Below are 19132 nucleotides of genomic sequence, written 5' to 3'. Positions count from 1 at the left end.
CATTGGTGAGGAAATGCTGCAGCTCCAACAATTCCCGGGCTTTTTCTATGCTGCAGACAGGCACTTCATGCGGATTAGTTTCCAGAACAAACACTGTTCCTTGCCTGTGTTCACGCAGGACCCCAGGCAAAAGCAGAAGGAAAATATGATGGTTCTTTATTCTAGCAAAGGAAAGGGTCAAGGTCTTGTTTACAGGTTTAGAAACACTGTTGTGATAGAAAAACATCTAAAAGAGCATGATAGAGAAAAGCCTTTGCATTAAGCTCTCACTCCAGTTCTCTTTGCAGCTTCCCTGAGGGAGCTTTGTAAGAACTCAGCAAGAGTACTGTGTATAAAATATTTCAACAGGTCGAGTTTCCTTCTGGGTTTGGGAGAGCTGAAACTTCCCTTCCAGACACAACTAACAAAGCCATCCTACAGCAGCAGCTTATTCACAGCTCCCCAGCCTTCAAGACATATTGTTTCACTGAATTTATTTTAGGCGACCTCTCTTTCCCCTTTTCTCTCTTCCTACTTCTGCACTTGTAGAGCAGAGCTTCTGTGTGTTGTTCTACAAGCTGTGCCCTCAGCAGCTTCTGAAAAATCATTCTTTCATCGCAAACATCACACAAACAATCCCTGGCCTGCATGCACAAATTGAAAAGTATTTGATAGAAAAGCTTTTAGTAACTGCTGCTGGTTACCTGTTACTCAACCTTGTATCAGTTGGTAGGTTTTAACTACAGTCATTCTATTCTGGTGCTGCGCTACTCAGCAGCACTTCATGCCTGGAATCACAGAATCCCAGACTGGTTTGGGTTGGAAGGGACCTTAAAGCTCCTCCAGTTCCATCCCCTGCCACGGGCACAGACACCTTCCACTAGAGCAGCTTGCTCCAAGCCCCTGTGTCCAACCTGCCCTTGAACACTGTGAAGGATGGAGCATTCACAGCTTCTCTGGGCAGCCTGGTCCAGTGCCTGAGCACCCTCACAGGGAAGAGCTTCTGCCTAAGAGCTCATCTCAGTCTCCCCGCTAGCAGGTTAAAGCCATTCCCCTTGGCCTGTCCCTACAGACCCTTGTCCCAAGCCCCTCTCCAGGTTTCCTGCAGCCCCTTTAGGCACTGGAGCTGCTCTAAGGTCTCCCCTTAAGAAGCCTCCTCTTCTCCAGGCTGAACCAGCCCAGCTCTCTCAGGCTTATATTTTACCATTTGGAAGGCACACATTTTACCACAAATAGCTGCTATTCCCTGCAAAATCTGCTGCTTAGAATCAGGTCAAAAGCAGGGTATTATCAGCTGTGCTGCAAATAATTAGAGAGCAAGTGAGCACATATTAACTGTTCAGCCACTAAGTCGAGTCAGTTTAACGTTCTCCACAGGCAGCTGTTTGCAAATAAAGTGTATATCAGCAAATATTATCCAAAGTATTTCCCAAAAACGCCATCAAAGAGTTTGCATCCTCGTGATCCCACTGAAATGCAGCCCAGACCTTCCATGTAAATCAAAACCACTGAGGAGATTTTCCATCCTTTTCCTAGGTATCACTCATGACACTCCAAAGAAACATCAGTCACCTCAACTTCTCTGCTGCATTGCAAAGGATCCTGGTGGCTTCTCTGCTTTTCTGTTACCAGAAACTAATTTAACATATGATAAAGTACATCATACATTGGAATTCCGGCATTTCATCAACTCCCTGCAGCCCACAGGAAAACAGAACTGCTGCAAGGTTCCTTGGGCAATCAACAGCAAAATCAAAAGGCTTTCGACCACCTGAGAAGATGGTTGATTCAGAACCTCTGCATTAACTAGTGCTTCAGTTATAAAAAGAGACTTAGAAAGCCTCAGCCAGCTTAGTGTTTTCATTTTCGAAGAATGGAATGTAAAGAGAGGGGAAAAATACCTCTGAAGAGCAGCAATAAGGATTTGAAGTCTTCAATGATACAAAAATCCATGAGGCTTGCAGCTCTTTCTGATCATCTTTCCTGCCCAGACAGGACATTCCTCAGGCTCCAGCTTCCCCAGGATGGTGTCCATGGCCTGGTTTGGAGGCCCCTCTGGTGCAGGGCACCAAAGGGGCTGACACACTGTGTTTAATGGTGGATGGTGAACGCTCCACAGGGGTAGGACTGCTCTAGTTAAACCTGTGATTCGGGTCTATGAATGGAACCTCTACATTTATTCCTAAGGCTAAAGCCAGCGGGGCAAGGGACAAATGTCTCGATTTACTGGCACAGAAGGATCAGTATGGTCAAGGGTTCGATGGCCTCTCTCATGGAGGGAAAGCTCTGCAAACATTAGAGCTGACTCCACTTGCAGCTCTAAGGAAAACAGTCTCTTACTGTTCACAAGGGTGACAGCCTAACAGGAAACATAAGATCAAGGTTTCCATTACAACTTGCTATGCCTTTAACTCCAGCTCAGCAAGGCTGCTCATCTTCACAGCCCATCAAAAGACATTTGCCTACTTGGCTCCAGCCATCACAATGTAAGGACCATAATTCAGCACATTTCTTAGTGGGTTAGCTGCTCCCATTTCCAATCCAAGATCAGAAACCCAGCCCTAGCCCTATCTGTGGCTTTAACCACCATCTAGTCAAGACTTGTTCTACAAGGCTGTTAATATCAGCCCTTACTGCTGTTATAGTTATCAACTCACAGTATGCCAACCCCTAACCCTAGTTTTAATCATATTATGACAAGTAGCATTGTACCCATAGAGAAATACACCTAAACTCTCATCCCTTTTTTATGTTGTGTTGCCCTGACCTCCCAAGCTCACCAGAATCTACTGCAACTTCAGATAAGCCAAGTGCAACTCCATAGCATGCACCCACCTCATCCTCTGCCCAAACACCAAATCCATTCCAGCCTCATTTCGCTCTCCTACAGCTCCTCAGGAACCATTTGTTTGTGCTAGCACCAACTCTAACCTGTCTCTCAACTCCCCAACGATTTAACAGTAAAGATGTTCAGCCCATAAGGTACCAAGCTTTATAATTCTACCCCAAATTAGCCATATTAAATAGCTCAATCTATACAATACCTTCGGTCTACACTGTCCCAATTTCCACCCTGCATTTTCAGTATCATCAAGGTTATCCTTACTTCTTCCAGACCTTGAACCTGTACATACCCCTCCAGATGCTGGTTTGTCCTAGCCTGGCTTCATCCTCCCCTACAAATACAAAGCAACTCTGCTTGCTCTAATGGAAATGGATTATCAGTGTCCTACCCACACCTGACAATGCTTTCCCCCATAACGGGACACCTTCCACCCCTCAGCAGGTGAAAGAAGGCAGAGGTTGAAAGAGCAAATCAAATGCCACCATGAGCACAAAGCACTATCCAGCCCATGATGCAGCTTTTGGTTCCACTTGCCTCCTCATTCCCCACATACATACAGATGTAACACTCTTTGCTTGGCTTCTGAAGAGGAGAGAATATTCAGGAAAGAGAGATGGATGGAGGGGAGGAGAAAATCCCACAGACCACACTGAAAACCCACACAGACAGAAAGAAACAGAGAAGCAGTAATGACTACAGGGGAATTTTCTGGATCTTCTTCCCCAGACTTATTAATAAAGTGCATTGTGAAGTGCACAAACACAAGAAAGTGCCAGACATGGAGTGCACATGTGCACTCACAGAATTACACTTTATAAGCCTCAGAATAGCCCCAGATCTAATCCATCCTCATCCACTAATCTATTTTCTCATCACTGACAGCAACGCCAGATGCTTCGACAGAAAGTGCAAGAAATTCCACTGTAGGCAGACACAGGATAATCTGCTCTCCTGAAGGCTTCCTCCAAGCCTTATTTCTCAGAGGCTGCCTTCAGCTCTGAAGGGTAAACATTTACATCTTTCCTGCAGCTCTCCAGAATTGCCATTTTAGTTGTTTGCAGAGTTTTCCCTACTTCTGGATACTTCCGTGATTCACGAGAATTATTTTGGATCTAGCCATGTTCTGTGCTTCAAAAAAGCTCTGGCAAATAGTCCCTTGGTCTGATTCTGTATCTAATGGAAATAAAATTAACAGGCTTGATTTTTTCCAGTTTCACTCCATGCTTACTTGTTCTTACATTGTATGACCAAGAAAAAGGTTCTTAATTTACCTTTCTGTACTATTCATCATCCTTTTTCTAATATGCTAACTCTTAAACTATTTGAGATGTAACATGTAGGGCTGAGAGGCAAATGGAACCAACAGCATTTTACCCTCACAGAAGAGAGAAACAGACCTTTCAGGCACATTTCAAGCAATGTGATACTATCAATTTGTTCTTTTGTAAAAAGAGAGCTGGGCTGGGTCAGCCTGGAGAAGGCTCCTTAAGAAAAGAGCAGCTCCAGTGCCTAAAAGGACTACAGGAAACCTGGAGAGGGGCTTTGGACAAGGGCCTGTAGGGACAGGCCAAGGGGAATGGCTTTAACCTGCCAGAGGGGAGACTGAGATGAGCTCTTAGGCAGAAGCTCTTCCCTGTGAGGGTGCTCAGGCACTGGCACAGGGTGCCCAGAGAAGCTGTGGCTGCCCCATCCCTGGCAGTGTTCAAGGCCAGGTTGGACACAGGGGCTTGGAGCAAGCTGCTCTAGTGGAAGGGGTCCCTGCCTGTGGCAGGGGTCGGGGCTGGAGGAGCTTTAAGGTCCCTTCCAACACAAACCAGGCTGGGATTCTATGATTCTTCAAAAAACAAGTTTTAAAGCTCAAAACTAGATTCATAATTAAAGGCATTCAGCTAAAATGTTTTACCTAAAGCAGCTAAATAACCATTCCTCCGCATTGCCTGAAACCAAAACACTGCAGCAGCAAGAATCAGAAACCGAAGCTGACAAATTATTTTAATTCTCTAAACTAGAAATAAAGAGGGGAGAAAAACCCACAAGCATGAGTAATAACATCAGATTAATATCCTTTTGCTTCAAAAGCAATATTCAATGTACGTAGACACACATTCATTTGCAATAGCCCTCAAGTTTAGGGGAGTTCTTTCACATCATCATTTTTTCTATGCTCTTCTGTTAGTTTTCTTCCATCTGCTAAGGCTATATTTATCTTCCTACCATAATTATACAACTCCATTTAGTGATGGAACTAGTGTAGAGACTCGCATGCTGTTTTTGCTGCATGACAGGCATTGACTTAAACAAACCAAGGTGTCTCTACGCAACGTCTTGTCAGTGTTTCTCAGTGTGTAAGAACTACCCACACCTATAACGGGATACTTGGACCACGTGGATGACTCCAGGGGAGGGTTGTTTGGGTAAAACAAGTCTTCCCAAGTTATCAGTGCTTCAAATTGCCATTTTAGGCAGGTTTCAATGCTTCTATCCATGGCTATGCATTTCATATGTGGAAATTCAAGGTGATTGTAATGACTTTTTAAACAAGATCAATGTTCACCGAGACAATCACTCCACTAATCTGTTATAAGCTTCCTGATAGATAAGTCAGATTCTTGAGTAAGGATGTGAATGCTGAATAAGGAGAAGCCCCTGTGTGAGGTGGAAAGAGATGGGATGTAAGCTCAGGGGTGGTTGGGATGAATGGGAAGGTCTAGGACACAAACATTCCGAGCTGGATAAATGGAGGGGCTGGTGAGTATCTGGGAAACCAAGAGGAAAGAGGATGAACAAAGCTGCCCAGCCCTCTACAGTACTTCAGAGCAGCAACAGAGGAAGCAGCAGAAGGATCTAATGATTCTGTTCAGCATGGTCAGACCAACAGGCATGGAAAATGGTTTGGACAGTGAGGTTTTCATCAGATATAAAATGGCACATACTGGGGCAAAGGAGGAAACTGCAGGAACCAGAAAGCACAAAGAGCTTTTGTGACCTAGGCAGGAAAAGGAGAGGCTGTATTTGCAGAAGGCAGCACTCTATTTACTACCAATAAATGAGAAAAGGCTCCTACCAACAAACACCAAAATAGCGTGGGATCAGGATTTGTTATACCACTTATCTCCGTAACACAGAGTAACCTTCACTTGCAATTTGGAACCTTGATGCAAATTCAACCTGAATATGGTTTGGGAAGAAGCAGCCAGTAAGGCTGAATCTTGTCTTTTACTTCAGGTTCACGTTTAAGCACTGCATTAAAAACGGTCTACTGGCATCTGAAACCTCCAAAGATGAGAATGAAGTAAGATTTAGCTGTACCTGGAGTACCTGAGCAGGCACATGGAAAGATATGAAAATAGATTAGACAAGAGAAACAGGTAATTACAATGAATGATCTGCTACATGCAGCCAGCACAGTACAAAGAGTGCTTTCCTAGGACACTATTAGGTAAAGAGCTTTAGTTTCTAGATGATTTCTAAATCAGAGATTTATTTACAATCTGGCCACCACCTCTGGAGCCGGCGGGGAGGGAGGCAGCAAACAAGCATCTCAAAGTGGTATAAAAAGTTCCCTGTTCCATTGGATTTCAAACATGCAAATGCAGTTATTCAGCTTATTCCTTGCTGCTCCCTCTGCACACCAGCATTTCTGAGGGAAAAAACATGAAATCTGCTGTTAAGAGAATTTACAAGTCTTACCAGGAATTGTCTCTTCAGCATAGGTGGTACTTGGATAGGAAATGCATTTCCTGTTGTGGCAGATGCTGAGCACCACAAAAACCAACTCCTTACCTGCGTGGCTGCGTTTCACCCCGAGAGATCTACACATCTCGCTGCGTATCAGAGCTGATTTATCGCTCCTCAACCATCACCCAGAGGTGAAAGGAGAACCCTTCTCTGCCCTCCCGCATTGCACCCCATGGGCGCACTGGGAGCTGCTGCCTCGGGGCTGGCATGGAGCTCCGCAGAGGAAACACTCAACTTCCAGGTCCTCCCTGAACTCAGCACCACCCACCAGGCACCGAACCGGGAAAGGGAGCATCAGAAATAAAACAAACTGACTCAAACCACATGTTAGCGGGCATGATGCATCGAGACGAGAAAATGCCACAGGGAAATTGAGGCCGGGAGGGCTGACCCGGCAGAGGGACGAGGGCCCAAGGCTGCGCATCCCCTCGGAGGCACGGAATGGAGCCTGACCTGTTTCTGATGGGGGGGACACACCTGGCATGGCATCCCCCGGCCACACAGCACCGCGAGTAAACGATGCCACAGCAAAACAGCCTCAACGGGCTCAAAAAAGCACAGGGGACTGCAACGGAAATTAGGGAAAAATAAAGAAAATAATGTGAAAAATAACCCAAACAATAATTAAAGTGCATCTTCCCCTCTGGAAAACCACAACCCTTCTCCTCCTAAGCTCTCAGTTCTTAACCCCATGTGATTCAACACGACAAAACTTGCTGGAACCCCCGGAACAACCCACAAGTGACTACGGCTTCTCCCTGCCTCCCCAAGCCTGGGGCGCTGAGGTGGCGGCACCGCCATGTCCCGGCCCGCCGGGACCCCACCGTCCTCCGGGACCGCGGGCACGGCGGCTCTCGGCCCCGTCCCCGTCCCGTCCCTCCCGCTCCGGAGACCGACAAGGACTCGGCCCCGGGCCGCAGCCGGGGCAGGCGAGGGGCGCTGAGGCGCTGCCGGCGGGCAGGGAGCCGGGGCAGCGCTCACCGCTTACCTCAGGCAGCCCGGCGCCGTCTCCGTGGGCTCCGCCGCTTTCCCCGCACGGCGCAGGTTCCCCGTCAGCCCCGCTCCTCAGCGCTCCATGGCTCCGCCGCTCCCCGCAATGGCAGCAGCACGAAGCGGCAGCGGCTCCGAGCGCGGCCACCACCTGCCGGGGCTGCGCCGGCGGCTCGGCTGCTCCCCGCTCTGCTCCGCTGCCGGCCCCTGTGGGCGCGGGGCGGGCTCGCCTCAGCGCCCGCTTCCCGCCCGCCGGGCGGGGCGGCCTGAGGGGCGGCCATGGGGCGGGGCGGGCCGGGCCGGACCCGCGGCCTCACAGACCCGCAGCGGCCGCCGGGAGGGGAGCGGCGGGGGCCGGGGGAGCCCTCTGGAAGCGGCGGGCCTGCCCCGGGGGGGGGAGCTTGGGCCCAGCACTGCTCGGTGCGGGAGCCGGGAGGGGACATCCCCCCTCACCTCAGCCCTCCGGGACGGGCAGGAGCCCTCGGGGCCTCGCTGCCCGGGTTTGGGCAGCAGCCGTGCTGCCGCAGGGTGCCCAGGAGCAAGGCAAGAAGCCGGTTCATTATCGCTGCACCAACAGGGGCAGAGCGGGGGCTCTTCAGTCTGGAGAAGGCTCGGGGGGGACCTGATGGTTCCCTACAAGTGCCTGACAGGAGGATGGAGCCAGGAGGGGCTGGGCTCTGCTCCCAAGGAACAAGGGATGGGACAAGAGGAACCGGCCTCAAGCTGCCCCAGGGCAGGTTTAGATGGAGCTGAGGAACAATTCCTGCCCCAGAGGGTGCTCAGGCATTGGAACAGGCTGCCCAGGGCAGGGCTGCAGGCACCGTCCCTGCGAGTGTTCACACAGCGTGGAGGGGAGGCCTCAGTGCCATGGGGCAGCGGTGGCCTTGGCAGGGCTGGGGAATGGTTGGACTTTGTGATCTCAAAGGTCTTTTCCAGCCCGGTCGATTCTGTGGTTCATGGCACTTTGAGGACCTGCCTTAGAAAACACTGCCGCCCTCTGAGCCCAAAGGCAGGCATGGAGGGTACCGCAGCCTGGCAGAGGAGCCACTGGAAGGTATTTAGGCACCATCACCCACCTGAGTGGAAAGCCACTGGCGTAACCTGGCCATGCTGGCCAACACTCGGCTGCTTCTCTTACATGTGCAACAGCAAAACCCTCACCTCGGCACGCTAAAGCCGCTGTATGGTCACAGCATCCAGAAACACCCATGATGTGGAAGATATAACTCATTTTACATGGTTTTGTTACAGTAGGAACTTCTGTTTGATCCCAATGGCCATGAGGGTGTTTGATGTCTCCATCAAAAGCCAAGTTTCTGGAGTAACGATGTGAAGGACTTAATTCACAGTTTAGAAGAGGACGTTTCTAGTCTCTGCGGCAGCAGAGCAGCCTTTGAAAGCTTTATAAAGCCTTTTAAAAGCTTAATGAACCCTCTCCAAGTGCCAAAACCTCAGGATCCTGAATGCAAAATAAAATGTATTCATTATGGAACTGTTTAAATTAAGAGTTAAACTCTCTATTTGTGGATGACACAGAGACCCTTGATGAATGACTACAGCCTCTGAAAACCGAACACAAGGCTGCTGTGTTGTAACTTCGCCCAAGTACCACCCCATAGCCTAGTATCCCACCGGCCCCCAGTACGGACCATCCCAGATCCGGATAAACCACTCTTTATGCAGTGCAGTGTAAGGGAACAATATTGAATGAAAGTTTTGTACCATATAATCATAAAGAGAGGGGAGAAAAGGCTGTAGAGCTGTTCAGTTACGTTGTGGTAAAGCTAAGAGCTGATAACTGCTTGATGGAGTTCTGTAATATAGAGAAGTTTCCTTTTGCATACACAAAATAGAAAACTAATTATGAATAAATTATAATTTTCCCTTCTCTCAAATAAGGGCAAATTTATCTCTGTGCATGTAGTGTAAAGCAAGTGTCAGGCTGCTAAGAGTTGTAATTCAAATGGCGATGTGGGTATATACTGTATTGCCTTCATTACTTCATACTGCAAAGAAGAAAAGCAGCCTCCATGGATACATGGTGCTGTAGTGCCAGAGTTGTTAAAGCAGCTGAAAAGAGTCTCTCCAATGTTTTGCATTGTTATAACTTACCGCCTCATCCTTTCCTTTGCCAGCAAAAGACCTCTCCAGACACATACTAGCCTATCCCAAAGTCCCAAAAATAGAAAGATTTGCACCACTAGCTTGAATACCTTTTACCAATGTCATGGTTGGATGTGGAACTATGCTTATGTTTGGTTACAGGGCTGAACTTTGTCATCTCACACTAAAGCAAGGCACCAGAGGCTGAGATTGGGCAGGAAGAGGAGCTCTCACCTTGCAGAGCAACCAGCAAGGCTTTTGCGCCTGGGAGCGCATCCAGTCCTGCAGAAGAAGGTAACTTAGTGCCTTATCTTTACTGAGCAGCTCTCCGGGGATGGTTCAACCTGGTGCAAAGCAGCAGCAGCCAAAGCAGCCTGTGTGGCAGTGTCTGCAGGCGCCCTCCTTGCGATGGGGCTGTGAGCCTCTGCAACCCTGCTCAGGGTGACACTGTAGGTCTGAATGCACTGGGGTGGCTCACAGCCCCATACACTGACAAGGATGGACACAGACCAGTCCTGCCCCAAGCCTCACCCTTGGGTAGAGGACACCTTCAGTTTTGTCATGTGAAGGATGTGCTTTTGGGAAGCAATAAGGCACATGGGTCCCAATTGCCTCAAGAAGAGGCAAGCTGGACCAGCACCAGTCCTAGTCTGACCTGAACTTCATAGGCCTTTAATTTCACCAGTTTCCTGCTGCTCAGCCCTGTGTGTCTGACTAAAGCCTCTCTCCCAAAGTCTCCCAGCCTGGGTGAGGAGGTAGGACAGAGGAAGCACCACTTAGCAGAATGTTCCTCCTCTGGTTGCTCACTGCCAGCAGTAAAACATATACTTAACACTCCAATTTGAACTTGTCTGACCTCAGCTTTCAAGCAGCGGTTCTTACACCTTCCCCTGCTAAACCAAACACTTGGAGTATTTGACATGCTAATAAAGTCACTGCTTAATCCACTGTTTGATAAGCCAAGTAGATCAAGCTCTCCACATTGATTATACATGGCATTTTCTTCTCTCTTTACACATTTTTACAATTTTTCTAGGCCTCTCTAAACATGCCAATCCCTTTCCCAAAATTCGGGCTGCAAAACCATTTGTAGCGTTTCAGAAGCATGAAGGAGCAGTGCGTAGAAGCAAGGTGATCCCCTTCTGCCACGAGTGCTGCCTTGGTCAGAGAGTCGTGTAAGAAATCTGATGTACAAGGATGCTCAGCTTGTTAGGTTCAGCAGCTCTTCTCTGGATTCTAGATTAAATCTCTGTGGCTTAGGCTGACAAATCCTCAGTTGTTGCGTGTGAAGCCTTTTGCAGAGCTGTTTCTTAACTATAAGCACCACACAGTTATGGCAGGAAACCCTTATCTTCTAGGCTACAAGGCCAGGAACATTAACATCTTGCTCTTAGTCCCCCCCAGCCCTCAGGGAGCACATACTATCTTTTAACTCCCTGGCCATAAGGAATGGCAGTAATCCTGATACAGCCAACTATTCACAAACACTGAGGAGGTTCCAAAGGCTAACAACAGACAGAAGTGCTTCACCCTGACAGGAGGACCTGGTTGTTACTGCTGTGTGGTAGCTTGCTGCAGCAGTAGCCTCAAATGATCCTCCTCTCCTCACAGCCCTCTGACATCCTATTGGAAACTCAAATACTGGTAGCAAAGGCTGATAGAGGGAGGATGAGATGAAGAAACTCCTTCAAGCTCATCCTGTGATCGTATCCCAGGCTGTGTTATTCTTATCTTCCTCCACTGAATCTGCCAAGTCAACTTCAAGAAGTCATCCATGGCATTATGTTCCACCGACCCAAAGCACTCGCGATCTGCACTAGAACTGAACACTGTAAGCTGCAAAGCTTCCTGCTCTTACACTGCTGGACCAATATTTACCAAATACCAACCATGAGCACAAACTTTTCACTATCAGCAAGCTCTAACCATCCAAAAGGACTGAATTCCCCTGAATGTGACTGATATCTGCCAGCCCTGTGATGAGGTTGTGACTTACACTCACCAATGCTGTTTAATTAGTGCTGTTGTCATCTCTAACTCTCAAACATGCAATACCCAGGCAAACCTTGTACTCCCACTTGTGCCACATCAGCTTAGCCAGTTCATGGCCAAACCTCCTCATTCCTGTGAGGCCACAGAGAAGCTGCCCAAAGGCCATCTCCAAGCACATCTCTCCAAAGCTGATATCCATCACAGCTTAGCACATATTTAGGCCAAGGCACGGAGATGAAGTTGTTTTACTGGTAGTGATGAATTGGGCTCCTCCTCTCAGAAGGTAGGAGAGGCATCTGTTCTCATTCTCCAGAGTCACTCCACACTTAAACTTTTAATCCTGGGATCCCACAGCCTTCCATACAGGAAGTGGCAGGATAATACACTATGTGGCTTTGGGTGCTTTCTGAAAGGGAACATCCATTTCACTGAAATGGGGCTGTCTTCCTCCACTGCTGGACCTTCCCCTTACAAGGTCACATCCTCATCAGTGGACAGAAAGCTGGTGAACACTTAGGTGCCAACAATGCAGAGATGATGCACGGATGGTCAGTAATGCACTAATGCAGTAACTCAGGGGCATTTCTGGGTGCACTGTTGACACTGAGCTCTCATTTACCAGTCTGAGTAATGCTTTCCATCCTTGGAAAAGGATGGAAAAGGATAGAAATTTCCAGCATGGAAAATTGCCTTCTTACCATTTCTGTCCCATGCTGGTGTGTGACTGCGGTTCTTCAGGCCTTCATCCCCTCTCAGCTGAGAAGGAAGGAAGGAAGGGCACATGAGAACATGCTGGGAAGGAAGCTCAGGGCACATCAGAAACTCCAGCTGGTACCCAGGACATTGTAGAGCATCACCCCAGCAGCTCCAGGAACCATCCTGGACTCAAGTTCCCCATAAAACAAAACCAAGTGCAGGGTCCTCACCGACCTAATCCTCTGTGCTACAAACCCACCATAGCCAAAAAGCTGCTCAGTAAGATGCTGAGTATTGCCAACACCTCCATTACTGCTGGATGGTGGAGCTTTGAGGCCAGAAAGTAAAACTGTCTGAGGATCAAATCCAAGGATATGGAATGAACCAAGAAGTAGATACCATTAATAATGTGTCACCAATTATTGCTCCATGTGAACTGTACATTTCTTGGGCTTTGCTTTCTCTACTGTAAAGAAACAGAGCAATGTGCATGTAAAAAGGTGGGGGAAAGTCCCTCTTACCAAAATAGGACACTATTGCATCCATATTTTTTCCCTAAGGAGACAGAAAAACACTAACCTGGCAGATGTTACTCATTCTGCTTAATGCACTCATATTTTGGTGATAAATGTGGTAGGAGAGCTTGTACAGAATAGAATAAATGGCTTTAGTGAGGTACTGTCAAAACAGTAAGAAGAAGATGTGTTTCCCATTAAACTAAAGAGGGAGTAAAAGCAAATGTGTTTTGAATGAGGATGGCTGGCATTAGGGATGCTAAAAATAAGGGGAAGTGAAGGGGAACGCAGTCCTTACTCCACTGCCAAGAAAGAGGAAAATGGTTCTGTCTCTAAGGGGAAATGACTTCTCTCCCATCTCTTCTTTGCTGGTTGACCAGTTGAGGATCCACCATGAAGGACATCACAGGCAGGAAGGTTTCCCAGATCCTGGGGTTCCTGTGCCCTCCAGCACTCCCCAGCAGGCAGCACAGTCCCAGAGCTTCCACTGGGAAGCTGGTTCCTGTTTTGTGGTATTTCACACAATCCTCTGGCTTTGTTCCCCCTTTGTCCCCCCTCCAGAATTTCTCTTTTAGAGGAGTTTTCTTGGCATTCAAGCAGAGAAGGTGGCCAGTGCCTCCCACATCATTGTCTTCCTTCCTCCGTGCCTTTGGTTCATGAATCCCAAACAGCTTTGTCATCTTCTTCCCCTTCCATAAAGGCCTTGGTACCAGAGAAAGGAATTCAGGGGAAAACTGATGGGAGGCTGCAGGCTGCCGGGAGATGAACAGAACAATATGGAAACCAGGGAGGAAATAAATGCCCTGAATACTCTGAGATCAATGAATTAATTCATTGTCCAGGATTAATGAGTGCTTGTGCTCCCTCTGTCCTTCCACTGCAGCTGAAGCAGCTCATATATATCAAATAGAGGGGAATTAAGTGGGGTATAACAGATGCTTCTGTGCTCCTGGCATCAGGCAATGCAATTCACCCACCACATTTAACACCAGCAGGAGAAGAATTGTTGCTTTCAAGAGCTGAGGGAAGGCAGACTGAGCAGGAGGGACAAGGTGCAGGGCAGGCATTTCATCCCTCCTTAGCATCCTGGTAGTATTAGAAACCTGGTTGGGATAAATGCATGGAACAGTGAGCTGTGCTGTGAAGGAGACACTTCCCATCCCTTCAGAAGTTCATTGGGAGGCTGTTAGTAAGTCCTTTTCCTCACAAGTGGATGACAAGACTGCTATCGATTCCTAAGTCAGGCACATAGAGAGAGAAATCCAGCAATCCAGACAGCCCCACCACGCAGAGAAAAGATCAGCTGGTTTTCCATATGAAAAGAGCAGGAAAACCAAACACCTGAAGCTTGTTCATTTTAAATCCCTCTAAAATACAATGGGCTTCTTAACACGGGAATTTCTCATTTCTAACCCAGCATGCAGGTATAGCCTGCAGTGGTCCGGACTCCAGGAGGTGGGAAGCAGTGGTGGCATGAAAGGCTTTGTCACAGCATAAAGCCAATGGGGATTACTCTGTGGATGAGTTCTCCTTCTGGAATAAGTTTGAAAACCAGAACATTTCTTCTTAAAGACAAGAGTATTTCAGTGCAGAAGTAACATTGCAGCACTTGCAGGGAGGTGAGGTTGAGATGACGCAGACTCCTGCTTTCCTCTATCGGCTTTAGGGAACCGGGGAATTCTGAGCCCTGGGACAGCTGTAAAATAAATGGAAAAATCCCAGCAGGAAGGTGGATTTTGCGCCCTGTTTGGAATTGGTTTTAGCAGGGAGAGCAGGACAAAGCAGGGTTTTTTCCAGGCAGAGCACAGAGAAGGGAGGACGCGTCTGTCACTTGGAGCGCTGCAGCTCTCGCACGCTGCTCCGTGCAGGCGCTTCCCTCCTCTTCCTCCCCCTCAACCACCCAGTACCGGCTGACAGGGCTGCCAGACACGGAACTGATTCACTGCACAGAACCCCTCATGAGCATCCCAACCCCTGCGAGGGTCAGAGAGGGAAACGGAGCTCAAGGGCAGAGCTGGCACGCAGGGAAACAGGCTCTGAATAGCTCCCATCCTCACAGCGAGCACTCGCTGGCGCGCAGCCTGAAACCCAGTGCTGATGCATCCAGCCCAGTTTACAGAGCTGTGGGAGGGAGGCCTGGCCTGGCGGCTCCATGTGGATGAATCCTGTGAAAATACAGCCACTAACAATGTTTTTCAGCTCTTTGCTTGCATAAGAGCTGAGGCTGGAAGGGCCCTGTAGTTATCTGATGGGGGAACCAGCCAAAGTCCCATCGGATAAACTGATCTGATCACAAGTCATACACGAAACAGATACAAGAAATGAAGTCCTGACATCACAAAACCCAGCATTTCCTAACAGATGAAGAATAAGAGTTTCAAAGTGCCAGGAATCAAGCCACTTCGTTTAATTAAACATCAACATTTTACATGGAATAGAAAAACAGGTTTACTTTGAAACAAATACTGAAGGCTCAGCACTGCGATGAAACACAGGTTTAACATCATTTACCCTCAACAAATAGCTACAACCACAGATTTCTGTGAAGATTCAACCCATTCTCTCAAATCGCCTTTTGCTTCCCACATCCATTGTGGAAATCCCAAGTGATGATTCCTGCACCACCCATTCTCCATTATGATACCTTATTCAGGTATCAGATCCCAACTGGACACAGCCCTGGGCAGCCTGCCCTTGCTGACCCTGCTTTGAGCATGGGGTTGGACTAAACAGTGTCCAGAAGTCCCTCCCCACCTCTGCTGTTCCATGATTCTGTTCACACAATACTATTCCTGTCAGGATACTTCCAAATCACCCACCCAAGCTGGATATATGCTCACCCAAATGATTTAGTCTGCACACCATTTCCTTATAGCTGCTTAGGGAAGATCACCAAGAGAGCTAAAAAACCCCACCAGCTATTGCCCTGTATGAGATTTATGCCTGTTTTGTCCTAACACAGACCTCACCGTTCCTCCAGGCAGACTTCCAAGCCTCCATCCCAGGGTGCTGGGGACAGTAATGCTTTCCCTGGATCAGCTCCAATGGCAGTAACTGGAGGAGACACATCCCAGTGCTATGGACCTGCCTGGCAATCAATGAGAGAGACCTGAGCTGAAGCCAGCCCAGAGCCTGGGATCAAAAGGGACCATGTAAAGCTATGATAGAAGCACAAACACAGACCAGCACAACCCACAGGAAGGCTGAACTTAAATAGAGCCCCTGGGCAGGGCCTGTGGGGGCATGGCCCAGGTGAGGCTGGTCAGGGCTCTCCACTTCTCACATTGCAAAGGGATTTACTCTCTTTTCCCACCAGGAAAAACAAGGAGAACTACAGCAGGGTTACTGTGCCAGGAGCAGGAGGCAGGTACAGCACTCACCCACCTACCTTTTGCACTGCTGCACGGGAGGGAATGGGAGCTTCTTCCACACTTCAGCCTCCCTTTCCCAGTCTCAGTCTTCAAGTCTGAGTCTAGATGAATGCCTGTGAACTGGCCTGTGAAATCCCTCTTGGAAGTCCATCAGGCATCTGGATGACAGGTCCCTGCTACTTCACACTTCTTCCCTTTGGCTCTGCATGTGTTCTGAGCAGAATGGATGCTCCAAACTGCCTAAGGGCTACAACAGATCTGTACAATGTAGTGCTTTCCCTGAGACAAATTCAGCACATGAGGAACGTTCCCTCCATGCTGGCCTGTAGCACTCCCATGCTTCTCATTCCCCTTCCCAGTTGCTCATCTTGGCTCATGACATCATTCCCCTTAGGAATCACAGTCTTTCTCTGATTTGAGTCAACCTTCTGCTTTTCCTTTTCCAGGTCACTATACTTGGTAAATAGGGCACAGAGCAGTTGTAGCTGTCTGCTGTGAGCCGTGTCCTCCGGCTGGCTCAGAGCTGCGTGCAGCACCCAGTCCTATCTCTTACAATGTGCTTTACAAGGCAGTTTTCTTCACTCCTTCTCATCTCCTTTATTGTCATTGCCTCTGCTTTCACACACACAGAGAAACCCACGACAGCAGAGTGCAGACCAAGGAAGCTGCATCTCATGCGCAAACATCCTCAGCAGGCCACAGCCACTGACAGCAGGGCTGTGGACATACAGCGTTTGCACAGTGGTGGTGGCTGTTGAAGCCCAAACACCTTCCCTGAGGACATTGCTCTGTGTCAGCCCCATGAGCAACCCTGAGCAGCAGCTCCTGGTCTGTCACTGGCTGAAGGAGGCAGCTACGTGATCTGTAGGGTTATAATGTCATAGAATCCCAGATTGGTTTGTGTTGAAAGGGACCTTACAGCTCATCCAGTTCCAGCCCCCTGCCATGGGGGTTTGCCCTCTCCAGCTTTCCTGCAGCCCCTTCAGGCACTGGAGCTGCTCTCAGGTCTCCCCTTCAGGAGCCTTCTCTTCTCCAGGCTGCCCCAGCCCAGCTCTCTCAGCCTGGCTCCAGAGCAGAGCTGCTCCAGCCCTCGCAGCATCTCCATGGCCTCCTCTGGCCTCGCTCCAACAGCTCCACGTCCCTCTTGTGCTGCTGCCCCCGAGCTGGATCAGGGCTGCAGGGGGGGGTCTCCCCAGAGCACAGCAGAGGGGCTGCTGGGGGTGCAGCCCAGCACACAGAGGGGTTCTGGGCTCAAGCACACACTGATGGGTCATTCCCACTGATCAGAGAAAGAGCAAAGGGGACCCACAGTTATAAGGAGCTAATAAAATGATGTCTTTTCAGAGCCTATTCTCAAACCCCACAGATTGAAACCAAAAAGAAACCCCCAGGCCCCCGCATGGGGAGGAGCAGCTCCTCAGCTGGTGTTTTCATGGCCCACCACCAAAGCAGAGGGATGGCAAGCTGTTCCAGCAAAACAGCATCAGGTTCTGCAGCTCCCTTCTGACATTAGGCAGGCAGAAGACTAAATAATTATGTCGGTGCCAGGCTCTTCTGGCCCAGATCTTTAATCATCATCTGAAGCTTGAAATAAGGCTCCAAGTGTTTCCTTCCAGCACAGGTTGCAAGCCAGAGCCTGCGGCTCCCAGCACTGCCAGCTTTGATTTGGGAGAATTAGCAGCGAGGCTGTTCGTGGCTTTCCCATTACACCCATTCTGCTTCCCATCACACCAGAGGCTTGTGACAAGCTGCTGGTTTCAATGCTGAGCTTCTCTCTACAAGTAGGAGCAGAAGGCTGGTTGGTTGGTGCCAGTCCTCAGTGCTGTGCTCACGTTTGAAGGCATAAATAGATGGTTTTAAAGTCATTTTGGGCGATAGGAGAAGGGCTTCATTTGCCATCAGGATGGACCCATCCAGGGCCATGTAAAGAGGTGCTGCACCTTGCTGGTGACAGGAAAGGCAGGACAAGACGCTTAATTACAGCCAGGCTACAAAGAGAGGTGTGACCTTTATCACACGCAGGCTCCACACAGCCCAGAGACCTCCCTGTCCACGGCTTTCCATCGACATGAAAAGCCCCCCCCAGGGTCTCCTTCCCTTCATCTCTCTTCATCATCTGTTTTCCCATTCATTCCCCAGCAGCAGGACACCGCGTTATTTCCTAAGCCATCAAGAGTGACTTTCAGCTCTCCTGAAGAGAGCTTCTCAGTGCCTCTCCCTGCATTGCTGATGACAGCTCTTGCATAAGCAGCTCCTGATGGGTTCTAATTAGAGCCTCACACAGACAATTCACTTTGCCTTTGTTTAGCATAATTAGTGAACAGAAGGACACCTGCCAAACCCAAGCGGGATTCCAGCCCTGAAGGTGCTGCCCTTTCCAGTTTGGCTCTTACGGAAGGGGAGTTGTTCTTGTGGGTGCTGTTGGTGCTCCTAGAGCTGTGTGCCAGCAGTGCAGTGCTCTGCTGGGAGAGCCACAACCCTGCCACTGAGGCTTTGGGAACGCAGCCGTCCAGAGGAGGCCATGGAGATGCTGTGAGGGCTGGAGCAGCTCTGCTCTGGGGTTGAAACTGGATGAGCTTTAAGGTCCCTTCCAACCCAAACCAGTCTGTGTTCCTGTAGCTGTGCCTGAGAAGGGGTTGTGCTGCAGGTGTGATTGCTGTGCAGCATTTAGAGCTCCTGTGCTCTTCAGAATGACATATCTACCCTTAAAAAACAACACTCAAACTACTTCCACAAGCAGAACTCCGCTGCCATGGATGGAGTGTGTCTCCAGTACATAGAGGGGGAACTGGGTTTTGAGTATCCATCAGCTCCAATCCAATCCTGAACACAGGCCAGCAGCTCAGCACTGGCCAGGCACACACTGCTCCAGCCCCTTGCATGCAGTGGAGCACCAGACAGGG

General features: G+C 49.1%; 2 protein-coding genes across 2 annotated transcripts in view; both read right to left on the bottom strand.

Moving 5' to 3' along the window:
* PDE4B (phosphodiesterase 4B) overlaps positions 1 to 7593 on the bottom strand; it is a 222865-nt gene extending 215272 nt beyond the window's left edge. The window contains exon 1 of the mRNA XM_061469704.1: positions 7551 to 7593. The gene's annotated coding sequence lies outside the window, so the exon portion shown is untranslated. The remainder of the gene's footprint in view (positions 1 to 7550) is intronic.
* LEPROT (leptin receptor overlapping transcript) overlaps positions 1 to 19132 on the bottom strand; it is a 95354-nt gene that overhangs the window by 10169 nt on the left and 66053 nt on the right. The window lies entirely within an intron of this gene.

The sequence above is a fragment of the Pezoporus flaviventris genome, unplaced genomic scaffold, assembly GCF_033815535.1.
Source record: "Pezoporus flaviventris isolate CSIRO_AGI_PZ_B2104156 unplaced genomic scaffold, CSIRO_AGI_Pfla_v1 ptg000059l, whole genome shotgun sequence".
Lineage (NCBI taxonomy): Eukaryota > Metazoa > Chordata > Aves > Psittaciformes > Psittacidae > Pezoporus > Pezoporus flaviventris.
The sequence above is the reverse complement of the archived record's forward strand: the minus strand, read 5'-3'. Positions and strand labels throughout refer to the sequence as shown.